Genomic DNA, 14,231 nt, shown 5'->3' on the forward strand with positions numbered 1-14,231 from the left:
CTGTGGAAACAAACCAAACCGAAAAAAACCCTCAATCATTTTGGGTAACTGGTTTAACCCAAAGTTTGCAGGGATGTTAGTTGTTGCTCCTACAGGGATGCAGTACCCACCGCCATCACTTGAGGGCGCAACAGCATCTGTGTTTCCCAGAGACTGAGACTGAAGGGCTGGGATTGAGCCTAATGGGGAGGAGGGGGAGATGTTGGAGAAGGAGGGGGAGGACAGTGCTCCGAAGATTGTTTTTATCACAGCAGCTCCCGAAGTCAAGCCCCTGATCATGCCAGATGTGGGTCACCGAGGGTCTGAGAAACTTGCTCAGGGAGGCCCCGCTAGAAATGGCTGAGCCAGAACAGGCCAGGAAGAATGTTGGAAGGGCGGGAGCACGCTCTGGGCATGTGGGGACTCCAAATTCCTTCCTCGGAACAACGTGATCTGCCCCCCAAGTATTGCTGGGTGCAACCTTGAGAGGTGAGAGCAAAGTTCTGTGAAAGAGACAGAGACACAGAGAGAGACCATCCAGCAAAGAGGGCTCTTGTCTTGAATGTGACTGTCTCCGGTTCAACCCCCAGCACCTCATAGGGTAACCTTCAAACTCACCAGAAGTGATCCCTGAGCAGAGAGGCAAGAGTAAGCCCTGAGCACTGCTGGGTTTGGCCTTTAAATGCCCCCTCTCCCATATAAATAAAGTAAATTTAAAAAATAAAGTGGTTTCAGGGGCTCAAGCAATAGTACAGCAGGGATGCCATTTTAAGTTTTTAGGTTCAATCCCTGGCATCCCATATGGTCTCCTGAGCCTGCCAAGAGAGAGTCCCCGAGCGCAGAGCCAGGAGCAACCTCTGAACGCTGCCAGGTTCCAGAGTCACTGCCTGGCCAGTGACAGTGGATGTGATGGTGGCGGTGGTGACTGTGAGACAGCGAGGAGGATGGCTGGGTTGACAGTGATGGAGATTGTGAGGAAGGCAATGGTGACAATGGGCGGGGTGAGCATGATGGGGTGATGGAGGTGATGGAGATGAGAGGATGAAGAGGAGATGGTGACCATGGAGATGGAGTTGGAGATGATGGGATGATGACATGGTAATGGGGATGCTAGAGATGGTGGTGGGGATGATGGAACAAAGTGATGGAAGGAAGGAAGGAAGGAAGGAAGCCTTTAGATAGGCAGCCTCTCTTTGCCCCCTCACCTGTTCCCAGGCAGACAGCAGAACAGCAGGGATCTCATCCAAACACCTGTCTGTGGCTGGAGACCATGGAAAGAGAGCCACTGGGGCAGAATCCTAGGGAGGCCCGGGGACGTGTGACAGAACAGAAATGCAGGCACTGGACATGGGAGCAGTGTAGAGACAAAACCGGGTCACTTGGACAGCAGACAGCATGGAGACTGGACCGGGATGACCCAGTCTGTACTGGGTATGTGTGTGTGTGTGTGTGTGTGTGCGCGCGCGCGCGCGTGTGTGTGTGTGTGGGGGGGTGGGGGTGTCACCAGACATGGGACATTAGGGCTGGACCCGGCCCCGGCCCCTTAAACTGCATAATAAACCCTTTCTCTGCGCACCTGGGAGTTGCCTGCAAAGATCCCCTAAAATTCTCAGAAACCCGAGAGCCTGGGAGGAAGTGCACTCTGGCCAACATTCCTCCTCCCACACCTCCTTCATCACCTCTTCCTCCAGCCCTGCCTGCCCCACTCCTGCCAGGACAGGGTGGCCAGGCACAAGGCTGGCATCCCATGCCCCTTCTCTTGGAGGGGGAGGAATCAGCCCAGGGTGGGGCTGTTTGATGGGGTTGGACCAGTTCAGAGCCAAGGCTGCTCTGTAGAAGCCACTTGGTGGGCGGGGCTTTGTCTGCTGGGCGTTACTTGTCTATGGGCAGGGCTCTTTTGTGGGCGTGGTCAGCTAGTGATTGGGGCTGTCTGGTGGGTGAGACCCTTTGGTGGGTGGAGCTTCTAGGAAGGTGGACTGCCTGATAGGTGGGACCTACCTAGTGGGTGTGATCCATAGGTGGGCAGGGCTTCTAAGAAAGACTATCTGATAGGTGGGGCCTGCCTGGTGGGCGGAGCTTTCAGGAAAGTAGACTGCCTGATAGGTGGGGCCTGCCTAGTGGGTGTGACCCATTGGTGGGCGGGGCTTCTAAGAAGGTGGACTACCTGATAGGTGGGGTCTGCGTGGTGGGCGGAGCTTCTAGGAAAGCAGATTGCCTGATAGGTGAGGGCTGCTGGTGGGTGGAACCCATTGGTGGGCGGAGCTTTTAGAAGGTAGACTGCCTGATAGGTGGGGCCTGCCTAGTGGGTGGGACCCATTGGTGGGCGGGGCTTCTAGGAAGGTAGACTACCTGATAGGTAGGGCCTGCCTGGTGGGCGGAGCTTCCAGGAAAGCAGACTGCCTGATAGGTGAGGGCTGCCTGGTGGGTGGGGCCCATTGGTGGGCGGAGCTTCTAGGAAGGTAGACTACCTGATAGGGTGGGCCTGCCTGGTGGGGCGGGACCTAATGGTGGGTGGAGCTTCTAGGAATGTGGCTAGCCTGATAGGTAGGCTGCCTGGTGGGCGGGGCTTGCTGGTGGGTGGGGATGCCTAGTTGGTGGGACTAGTTTGTGGGTGGGGCTTGTAGGTGGAGGGAACCAATCCAGTAGGCAGGACTGGCTCGTGGGCGTGGCTCTGAGTGGGCGTGACTGCCCGGTGGGCGGGGCAGAGGGCCAGATCCTTTGCTGTCATGGGGCCTGAGTTTTTGGGGCCTCTCCGGGCGGGCGGGCCTTCTGGGAAGGCAGCGGAGTCCCCCTGGGATGCAGCCCGGAGTTGAGCTCAGGAGAGAAACATCTGATCCCCCCCACCCCCACGTTCAGGGTCACGGCCGAGGCCACTGGTCGGCCCCCGCTTCTGGAATTAGACACGCGAGGCTGACCTGGCTTCCCCCCGAGCAGCTGCCAAGGCCTGGCGGTCGCCGCCAAGGCCCCGCAGCCCCCGTGGTCTCCGCTTGGCCTCTCCCAGCGTCTCTGGCTGTGTGTGGGGACTGGGTCACTCCAGGTCTTGTCCTCCGATGCGCCTTTGGAGAACCGTCTAGAAAGGCAGACGGCGGGGTGGGGTCGGGCAGCGCACGCAGGACACAGCCTGTTATCAGTGACTTTGTCGCCGGTGCCAGGGGATGCAGGCAGGGAAGGTGGAAGGGAGCCTAGCCCCTGGGGGACCCCCGACTGGAGCCCCCACCAGGCCTCCGCACTCCTTCTGTGCCCTCCCCACCTCGCATGCCTGCAATTGCGTCTCCCAATGCTGCAAAATTCGCTTTCTGTCTCAGTTTCCTTTCTGCAGAGTGGGTGCACTTGAAAGAGAGAAGTGGGGTGGAGATGGGGCACCCAGAAACTGGCCATAGATAGGGTGAAAGCCTGGCAGAGGGGCTGGGCTGGAGGGACAGGACAGTGGGGGGGGCACTTGCCTTGCACAGGACCCACCCGGGCTTGGTCCCCCACATCCTATAGTGTCCCACAAACCCACCAGGAGTGATTCCTGAATGCAGAGCCAGGAGTGACCCAGGAGCACTGTCGGGTGTTGGTCCCCCCAAAATAAAGAAGAATATGGCAAAAGGAAATGGAGGGGGGCGGGGCCAGGGGCCAAAACACATGCCTTATAGGCAGGACGCTCCAAGCTGGACCCCTGCTTTGGCACCTATTCCAGGGCTAACCCCTCTCCCCCCAGCATTGCTGGATGCAGGCATGGTAGCCTTCACTGGATTGCTGGGCCTGAGTTATGAGCTGTCTGGAGACCTAATGACTGGGAGTGTCCCCACTGAGCATTGCTTGGAATCCCCCTCAAAAATGAAGGAGAGAGGGAGGAGCTGAGGGCAGAGGAGCTTAGATGCAAGAGACAGGTGTGGGGGGCCTGAGAGTCGGGACAGTGGGGAGGCACTTGACACATGGCCTGAGGCAGGCAGGTTCTACCCACCACAACACTCCCACCAGGAATGATCCCTGAGCACAGACAATAGTCACTTTTGAGCACAGAAACAGGAGTGATCCCTAAGCACAGAGCCAGGAGTCAGCCTAAACTCTAGTGAGGGTGGCCCAAACTGACCTTTCTGCCTCCCCACAAACCAAATGTACAGGTGGGATATGGCTGTGGAGGGGGCTGGGAACATCAGGGTGGAAGCTTCCTGGAGGAGGTGACACTTGGGTAGACAGAGCATGAAAGGAGATGATGAGTCAGCACATAGTACAGGGAGGCGAAGCCAAGGCAGGGGTTCATCTGGGGTGTTTGTTTTGTTTTGTTTTGTTTTGTTTTGTTTGGGCTCAGGGCTGACTCCTGGCTCTGCACTCAAGAATCAATCCTGGCAGTGCTAAGGGACCCTATGGGATGCCAGATATGGAACCTGGGTCAGTCTTACACAAGGCAAATGTCCTCCCCACTGTCCTATGGCTTGGTCCAGGGTGAGGGGGCTTTGACCTTGGGTGGGGGGGACTCCGTGGGTAAAGAACAGGAATGATGGGTTCCAGGAATGCTGAGTGCTGACTGGCAGGTTTGCCTGCTGCATTTTCTGTCATTTCAGCTTTATTATTGTTGTCATTGTTGTTATTGCTATTGTGGGGGGCTGAGGTCCAGCCACGTGCTGGCTCTTAGCGTCTATGCGGCTGTGATCTAAAGCGTGGCACCTCCTCCCTGTTTGCCGGGCAGGGGCTCCGCGTACAGATGGGATCCAGATGTGAGCCAGGGTCATCCTCGCTGCTCTCTCCCAGGACCTGCGCTTTCTTGGGAGACTCCCCGAAAATTCCTGCACTTGCCCTTCTTGGGGCGGGCGGTATCTTGGCCCAGTTCCTATGCGCTAAACCCTCCTTCCCTGTTCATCAAGGGGCCCCAGGACCAGGGCTTTGGGAAACTCCTCTCATGTTTCTAGTCATGTTTATGGGTTTGTGAGGTCACCACCCCAGACCACCCCCAAGCCCTTTTCTAAGATTCTGCCCTTTTCTATGTTGTCTTTAACATTTTTTTTTTCTGAAAAGAAAACATGATTTTAAATATTCACATCTGAGCATTGGTTTCTAAATGTCAGAGTTTTCAGTCAGGCTTGAAAACACTTTAAACTAAGTTTTTGACAACCTCCAAATTAGTCTTGGTGATTGTGTGTGTGTGTGTGTGTGTGTGTGTGTGTGTGTGTGTGTTTTGGGAGTCACATCTGGTGATGTCCAGGGCTGACTCCTGGTTTTGTGCTCAGGGATCACTTCTGGTGAGGGTTGGGGGAACCCTCTGCAGGATTGAACGCAGGTCAGCTGCATGCAAGACAAGTGCTCTGGAGCCGGAGCGGTAGCACAATGGTAGGATGTTTGCCTTGCACGTGGCCAACACAGGATGGACCCAAGTTTGAATCTCAGCATTCCTTATGGTCCCCCAAGCCTGCCAGGAGCGACTTTTGAGTGCAGAGCCAGGAGTAACCCCTGAGCGCCAAGGATTGTGTTCCCCCAAAAAAGGAAAAAAAAAAAAAAGAAAAGAAAAGGACAACTGCTCTGCCCACTGTGCTATCTCTCTGGCCCTGATATTACAAGGAGCAGATGGTCTTTTTTTGTTTGTTTGTTTGTTTTTGGGCCACACCCGGCAGTGCTCAGGGGTCACTCCTGGCTGTCTGCTCAGAAATAGCTCCTGGCAGGCACGGGAGACCATGTGGGACACCGGGATTCGAACCAACCACCTTTGGTCCTGGATCAGCTGCTTGCAAGGCAAACACCGCTGTGCTATCTCTCCAGGCCCGAGCAGATGGTCTTACCTCAAAGATTTTTTGCTGGGGCCGGAGAGATAGCATGGAGGTAAGGCGTTTGCCTTTCATGCAGGAGGTCATCGGTTCGAATCCCGTCGCCCCATATGGTCCCCTGTGCCTGCCAGGAGCAATTTCTGAGCCTGGAGCCAGGAATAACCCCTGAGCACTGCCAGGTGTGACCCAAAAACCAAAAAAAAAAAAAGATTTTTTGCTTTGGTTTTTTTTTTTTTTTTTTTTTTTTTTTGGTTACACCCCACACCACTCAGGGCTTACTCCTGGCTCTACGCTCAGAAATTGCTCCTGGCAGGCTTGGATGACCATATGGGATGCCGGGATTCGAACCACCGTTCTCCAGCATGCAAGGCAAATAAATGCTCTACCTCCATGCTATCTTTTCGGCCCCAAAGATTTTTTTAAGGTGTCACATTCTACAGTGCTCAGTTGTTACTGCCATCTAGCGGTTGTCTGGAGATTAGAGCAGATGAAAAACTTAATTCTAAAAATTAAGAAAAATAAAAGACACTATTGTAGTAATACCCAGAGACAATAGAGATGAGGGCTGGAAGGGCCGCCCATGACATGAAGCTTACCACAAAGAATGATGAGTGCAGTTAGAGAAATAACTACACCGAAAACTTCACACTTCAAACAACTGTCAAAACAATGGTAGTGAGTGAGAGAAATAGAATGCCTGTCTCGAATACAGGCAGGGAGTGGGGGAGGAAAGAGATCAGGGGCATTGGTGGCAAAAAGGTTGCATTGGTGAAGGGGGTGTTCTTTTTTATAACAAACCCAACTACAAAAATGTTCGTAATCATGGTGCCTAAATATATTATTAAAGATAAAAATTTAGCCGGGCGGTGGCGCTAAAGGTAAGGTGCCTGCCTTGCCTCTGCTAGCCTTGGACGGACGGCGGTTCGATCCCCCGGTGTCCCATATGGTCCCCCAAGCCAGGAGCAACTTCTGAGCACATAGCCAGGAGTAACCCCTGAGCATTACCGGGTGTGGCCCAAAAACCAAAAAAAAAAAAAAAAAAAAAAAAAATAAAAATTTAATATTTATTTATTTGGTTTTGGGGCCACACTCAGCAGCGTTCAGGGGTTATTGCTAGCTCTGCACTCAGAAATCGCTCCTGGCAGGCTCAGGGGACCATATGGGATGCCAGGGATCGAGCTCGGGTCTGTCCAGGGTTGGTCCCGTGTAAGGCAAAAGTCCTACTGCAGTGCTATCACTGAGGACCCTAAAAGCATTTTTAAAAACAAAACAAAACAAAAAAACTTATTCGATTGTTTCTAGCTTTATTTGGGGGGGGGGCAGTGGTGCCCACACCCATCTTTGCCCTGGGCTGCCTCCTGACTTCTGGCTTCTGGCGGTGCTCAGGAAGGGGTCCCTATGGGATAACAGGGTCAGTCTCCAGGTGAGATGCATGCAAGGCAAGCGCCCTCCTCATCACTATAGCCCTAACCCTGTGGGGTCCCCAGTTACTAACTTCCACAGCCTCCACCATGAGCCTTAGGTGGGGTAGTCCCCTCCCACAGCCCCAGCTCCTCCACAGACACCCCAGAGGTGGAAGCCACCGGCTCTGCACACAAGTCACCAGAACGGAAAAAGGGGGGTGACTCACCGCCGCCTGGGCCCAGCAGCTGGGAGCCCCGCTGGTGTGTCTGAGGCAGCACTTGGCTGGGATGTGACTGAGCAGGTAAGTATGGGCGTGGGGGTAGAGAAAGGGAAGTCCTGCCATCCAGGGCCCCCATCCTGCTATGGGGGGTGGCTGGGGGAATCTCGCCCTCCTCCCCCAGATCTTTCTCCAGCCTAGCCTGAGTCTCTGTTCTGCTGTTCTCTCACCCACCTCTTTCATGAGATCTCAGATGCCCCATCACAGCTCCAAGTTTTTTTGGGCCACACCCGGTAGTGCTCAGGGCTAACTCCTGGCTCTGTGCCCAAGAATCCCTCCTGCCAGTGCTCAGGGGACCCTATGGGATGCCGGGGATCAAACCCGGGTGCAATGCAAGTGGCCGCTGTAGCATCTCTCTGGCCCTTCAAGGCTTTTTATTATTTTTTAAAGTTTCATTTTGTGCTTTTTGGGAGGAGAGCCAGACACTTGGCCTCCTAGCTCTGTGCTCAGGGATCCCTCCTGGAAGTGTTCGGGGGAGTCTCTGGGATGCCGAGGATCAAACCTGGATCTGACACATGCAGGGTAAGCGCCATTCCTGCTGTGCTGTCGCTCTGGCCCTGCAGAAATAAATTGAAATAAGCTTAAGGGAAGGCTTTAGAATTGGGACCCCAGATAGACATATTGTGTGTGTGTGCGTGCGTGCGTGTGTGCGTGCGTGCGTGCGTGCGTGTGTGTGTGTGTGTGTGTGTGTGTGTGTAAGTGAAAAGGACTGCTGAGCGCAAGAGCACAGAAATGCCCCCCTCAGAGGGTGATGGCATCAGCTCAGAAGTGGGTAATACTGAGCCAGGCTCGACTCTGTCTAGGTTGTCCTTCACTCACCCTTGTCATATCTTTCCTTTTTTCCTTCTCTTTCTTTCTCTCTCTTTCTTTCTTTCTCTCTCTCTTCTTTTCTTTCTTTTTTTCTCTTTCTTTCTCTCTCCTCTTTCTTTTTCTTTCTCTCTCTTCTTTCTTTTTCTTTCTTTCTTTCTTTCTCTTTTCTTTCTTTCTTTCTTTCTTTCTTCTTTCTTTCTTTCTTTCTTTCTTTCTTTCTTTCTTTCTTTCTTTCTTTTTCTTTCTTTCTTTCTTTCTTTCTTTCTTTCTTTCTTTCTTTCTTTCTTTCTTTCTTTCTTTCTCTCTCTCTTTCTTTCCTTCTATTTTCTTTTCTTTCTTTCTTTCTTTCTTTCTTCTTTCTTTTTCTTTCTTTCTCTTTCTTTCTTCTTACTTTCTTTCTTTCTCTTTCTTTCTTTCTTTCTTTCTTTCTATTTTTGTTTCTTTTCTTTCTTTCTTTCTTTCTTTCTTTTCTTTCTTTCTTTCTTTCTCACACCCAGCAGCACTCAGGGGTTCCTCCTGGCTCTGAGCTCAGAAATTGCCCCTGGCAGGCACAGGGGACCATATGGGGTGCCGGGATTCGAACCACCGACCTTTTGCATGAAAGGCAAATGCCTTACCTCCATGCTATCTCTCCAGCCCCCCTTTTTTCCTTTTTCTTAAGTCACCATGAGATATAGAGTTAAAAGTTGTGCGATAGCATAGCAGGTTCGATCCTCAGCATCCCAGATGGTCCCCTGAGCATTGAGAGGAGTAACTTCTGATTGCAGAGCCAGGAGTGATCCCTGAGCACCACTGAGGGAAGCACAAAAGCAAAACGAACAAAAAATAAACCAAGCAGGGTCAGAGCAATAGGCCAGCAGGGAGGGCACTTGCTTTGCACCCAGGTTCAACTCCTGGCATCCTCTAGATCCCCTGAGTACCACCAGGAGTGATCCTGAGCATAGAGCCAAGAGTGAACTCTGATCACCACTGGTTTTGGCCACCCTCCCAAAAAAAAGTTATCGATGCTTGGGTTTTAATCATACAATGTTCCCACACCTATCATTTCACCAGTGCCCATTTCCCTCCACCCATTTCCTCAGCTTCCTTTCCAACAAGCCTGCCTTAATGGCAGAAATCTCTCTTTCCTTTTAGCTTTCTTTTTCTTTTAGTGTTTGGGCCACACTTGGCGACACTCAGGGGTTACTCCTGGCTCTGCGCTCAGAAATCACTCCTGGCAGGCACAGGGAACCATATGGGATGTCGGGATTTGAACCACCGTCCGTCTTAGATCGGCTACATGCAAGGCAAATGCCCTACCACTGTGCTATCTCTCCAGTCCCTATTTTTCCTTTTAGACACTGTGGTTTGCATCAAGCATAGCCCTTTACTTCCTTTCAGTTCCCAGTTCTTGTCCAGAGCTATCATCATCAATTATTGATTATCGTTTTGTTTTGGGGGCTACATATGGCAGTGCTCAGGGCTGACGCCTGGCTCTGCTCTCAGGAATCATTCCTGGCAGTGCTCAGGGGACCCTGTGGGATACTAGGGATGGAACCTGGGTCAGCCATGTGCAGGACCAATACCCTCTCCGCTGTGCTCTTTCTTCGGCACCTCTGATTCTTATTTAATTAGCTTTTTCTCCAAGATGTTTCTACCTATTTCTGTGCAGAAAACAGTTTTCTGTGCTCCTTTACCTGGAAAATGGCTGTCAAAGCACATTTTAATGAGATTTGCAGTCTGTCTCTCCGCTTTTACCCATAGCACCAGGAGGATGAACCACTCTCTTCTTTGGCCTTATTTTCTGTTATTTGGGGTCTTTTGTGGGAAAGGGGGGAACACCTGGTGGTGCTCAGGGCTGACTCCCGGCTCTGCGCTCAGGGATCACTTCTTGTAGTGCTCCAGGGGACCTTATGGAATGCCAGAGATTGAATCTAGGTCTTCTACATGCAAGGCCAGCGCCCCCCCCCCCCACTGTGCTATTGCCCCTGCCCAGGTTCTTGGCTTGAGAGCTTGGTTTAGGTAACACATTCAAAGACTGAAGGAGTGGGGGATGTCCCTGAACCCCACAAGGATTTAGTCTTTTTGGGTCTACTCTGCTGCCCTTCTAAGAAATGGGGTTACTGGTCTTTTGGGGACTTATGGGAACTGTCCCCTAGGGGAGGGGTGAAGGATTGATGAGTCAGAGTGGAATCAGGAACAACTCATCCACCTTCACCCAGCAGTGCTCAACTCAGAGAGAAGGAGGGAGTGAATGTCTCTGAACATACTTCCAGGGTTGGGCAGATCACTCCCTGTCAAGGCTTTCTTCCCTGGGTTGATGATGGGTATCCTTAAAATGATTGTTTTTGGGGGAGAATAGAGCAGTGGGAAGGGCTCTTGCCTTGCATGTGTCCAACCGGGGTTCAATCTTCATCATCCCATAGGGTCCCCTGAGCCCTGCCAGGAGTGTTCTCTGAGTGTAGTGATCCCTGAATGCAGAGCCAGGAATCAGTTCTCAGCAGTTCTGAATATGGCCCCAAACAAAAATAAAATTATTATGTATTGGAAGGGTGCATGCCTACATGTGCTCAGGACTGACTCTTAACTCTGTGCTCAGAGGTCTCACTCCTGGTGGTGCTTGGGTAATCCTATATGGATGAGGCTGAGAATATTTGCAAGGCAAGTATTTCACCTGCTGAGCTATCTTTCTCTGGGCCCCAGAAAATTCTCTCTCTCTCTCTTTCTCTCTTTTTGTCTCTCTCTCTCTTTGTTTTTGTTTTTCTTTTCTTTCTTTCTTTCTTTTTTTTTTTGGTTTTTGGGCCACACCCAGCGGTGCTCAGGGGTTACTCCTGGCTGTCTGCTCAGAAATAGCTCCTGGCAGGCACGGGGGACCATATGGGACACTGGGATTCGAACCAACCACCTTTGGTCCTGGATCGGCTGCTTGCAAGGCAAATGCTGCTGTGCTATCTCTCCGGGCCCTCTCTCTTTGTTTTTTGGGTCACACCTGGTGGCACTGAGTGGTTACTTCTGGCTCTGCACTCAGAAATCACTCTTAGTAGGCTCAGGGGACCATATGGGATGCTGGAGATCAAATCCAGGTATGTCCTTGATTGGTCGCATGCAAGGCAAACACCCTTCCACTGTGCTATCTCTCTGGCCCCAGAAATTTTGTTCTCAAGCTGGTCCAAACTGTATATCTCTAACCTTGTCTTTCTGGTCCTAATTTATTCAAGTTGTCAGAAACTAGCACCCATGATAGACCCTTTCCCCGCATCTCTTGTGTCTCCTCTGCAAGTACTTTATGATTCTGGGAGATCCTGCTCGCCTAATCAGGTATCCGGAGTGGGAATTGTTCCATGGCTGAGGCCTGGCCTCCTGGGAAGACTGGAGATGGGTCGGTGTGGTTGGCTTCCTGTAGGAAGTGACATGTAAATGGCTTGCTGGAGGACGAATAGGATTGAACTGGGGGAGATGGAGAGTGTTTGGGGGTAAAGGAACTGTACCAACACCACAGGGGTCTTTTTGGGAAATGCAGGATATTCGAACTGCTTGACTGAATGTTTGTGGCAAGAGAATGAAGCCAGAGAGTGTAGTTTGAGGACCAGGAAGGATGAGTAAGAGAGGCCCTGTGACACCTTCATTCCTCAACCAAGGTGTGAGCCCCCCTCTGATTCATCCTTTGCTTGGCCAGAAAGCAATGCTCAGCACCACCATTTTTTTTTTTTTTTTTTTTTTTTTTTGGTTTTTGGGTCACACCCTGCGACACTCAGGGGTTACTGGCTCTGTGCTCAGAAATCGCTCCTGGCAGGCACAGGAGACCATATGGGATGCCAGGATTTGAACCACCATCCGTCCTGGATTGGCTGCCTGCAAGGCAAATGCCCAACTGCTGTGCTATCTCTCCGGTCCCTCAGACCACCATTTCCAAGCAAACTTCATGATCATCTCACCCCAGCCTCTCCAGCATTGGGTTTTTAAATTTTATTTATTTATTTTATTTATTTATTTATTTATTTATTTATTTATTTTTAAAACAATGGAAGTTTCCATCAGAAACAGGCATCTTGCATTGTGGTCAAAGAAAAGAAAGGTCAAAGGTGCACTTTTCCTTTACAAAGGATGGAGGGGAAGTGTGTGTGTGTGTGTGTGTGTGTGTGTGTGTGTGTGTGTGTGTATCTGTGTGTGTGTGCCACCATTTTTGATAACTTTCAGCTGCACAAATACCATCTGTGTCTTAAGAATTGTATTAATTTCCAGCTCCCCAGTAGAAGTCAAGAGTGATCTTGCTGGTGCTTTCTGGATGTACGGGGCGTCGGGGAGATTTGTATCGTAGTTTATCTGTCCTTTCTCCTTTGATTCATTTTTTGGTTTTGTTTGGTATTGTGTTGGGGTCATGCCTGATGATTTCAGGGGTTCCTCCTGGCTCTGCACTCAGGGATCACTCCTGGCAGGACTCAGGGGACCCTATGGGATGCTGAGGAGCAAACCGAGCTCTGTTCTATGTAAGCACCCTCCCTGCTATACCATTGCTCTGGCCTGGATTTGCTGTGCTTTCCCCCTTTTTTTCCATTGTATTATTTTTCAATTGGAGGGGGCATAACCGGTGGTGCTCAGGGGCTCTTATGTGGTGTTGGGGATCGAATCCAGATCAGTTGCTTGTAAGGCAAGTACTTCCATGCTAGACTATCTCTCCAGCCTTTTTATTTTATTTTATTTTATTTTATTTTATTTTATTTTATTTTGGTTTTTGGGTCACACCCGGCAGTGCTCAAGGGTTACTCCTGGCTCTATGCTCAGAAATCGTGCCTGGCAGGCTCAGGGGACCACATGGATGCTGGGATTTGAACTACCGACCTTCTGCATGAGAGGCAAACGCCTTACCTCCATCCTCCATGCTATCTCTCCGGCCCCTCTCCAGCCTTTAATTTATCTTTTTTTTTTTCTTGCTATTCCTTTCAAATTTTAAATCTTTCTGCTTCTGTCTGTCTCTATCTCTCTGATATTAGTTCTTGGGTTACAGGATTTGAGTTAACCCTTATTTGGGGCATCTTTGAGTGCAATGAAGAGTTGTCCAACCCCAGGCAGGTGATCCTGGGGCGAGTTCCCCAAGATGTCTTATACTTAGCACATTTTATGGGGGAATTTGGTTTGTTTATTTTTGGAAAGGGGTTTGGGTCACACCCGCCGGTACTCAGGGGTTATTCCTGGCTCTGTGCTCAGAAGTCACACCCGGGAGGCAAGGGGACCATAGGGGATGCTGGGATTTAAACCATCATCAGTCCTTGATCAGCAACATGCAAGGCAAACTCCCTTCCACTGTGCTATCTCTCCAGTCCCTTATGGGGGAATTTGGGCTATACCTGGCAGTGCTCAGGTTAACTCCTGGCTCTGTGGCTCAGGAATCACTCCTAGGGAGATTGGGGAACCCCATGGGATGTCGGGAATCAACTCTTAAGTTGGCAGCTGCACTCAATGCAAGTATCTTTTCCACTGTACTCTGGCCCTTAGTATTTCTTTTTGTTTGTTTGTTTGTTTTTGGGCCACACCTGGTGATGCTCAGGGTTTTCTCCTGGCTGTCTGCTCAGAAATAGCTCCTGGCAGGCACGGGGGACCATATGGGACACCGGGATTCGAACCAACCACCTTTGGTCCTGGATCGGCTGCTTGCAAGGCAAACGCCGCTGTGCTATCTCTCCAGGCCTAGTATTTCTTTCTTTTGCTTTCTTTCTTTTTTATTGGCTACACCTGTCGAAGCTCAGGTGCGATTACTTCTGGTTCTGTGCACAGGAATTACTCCTGGCATTGCTCAGGGGACCATGTAGAATGTTGGGGATTGAACTCGGATTAGCTGTAAGCAAGGCAGGTGCCCCCGCTCTCTGTGCTATGGTTCCAGCCCGTGTTGTTTTTATCTTAAGTCTACTTGTTTTTGTTTCATGATCTCCAGTTCTTGTTTTCTGGCTGTCTTTCCACCATTTATTCTCTCCAAGCTGCTTCATAGATTCATTATAAATACCTTTTTTTTCCCCTGTCTCTCCTTCCTTTATTATTGGGGC

The sequence above is a fragment of the Suncus etruscus genome, chromosome 15 (assembly GCF_024139225.1).
Source record: "Suncus etruscus isolate mSunEtr1 chromosome 15, mSunEtr1.pri.cur, whole genome shotgun sequence".
NCBI lineage: Eukaryota > Metazoa > Chordata > Mammalia > Eulipotyphla > Soricidae > Suncus > Suncus etruscus.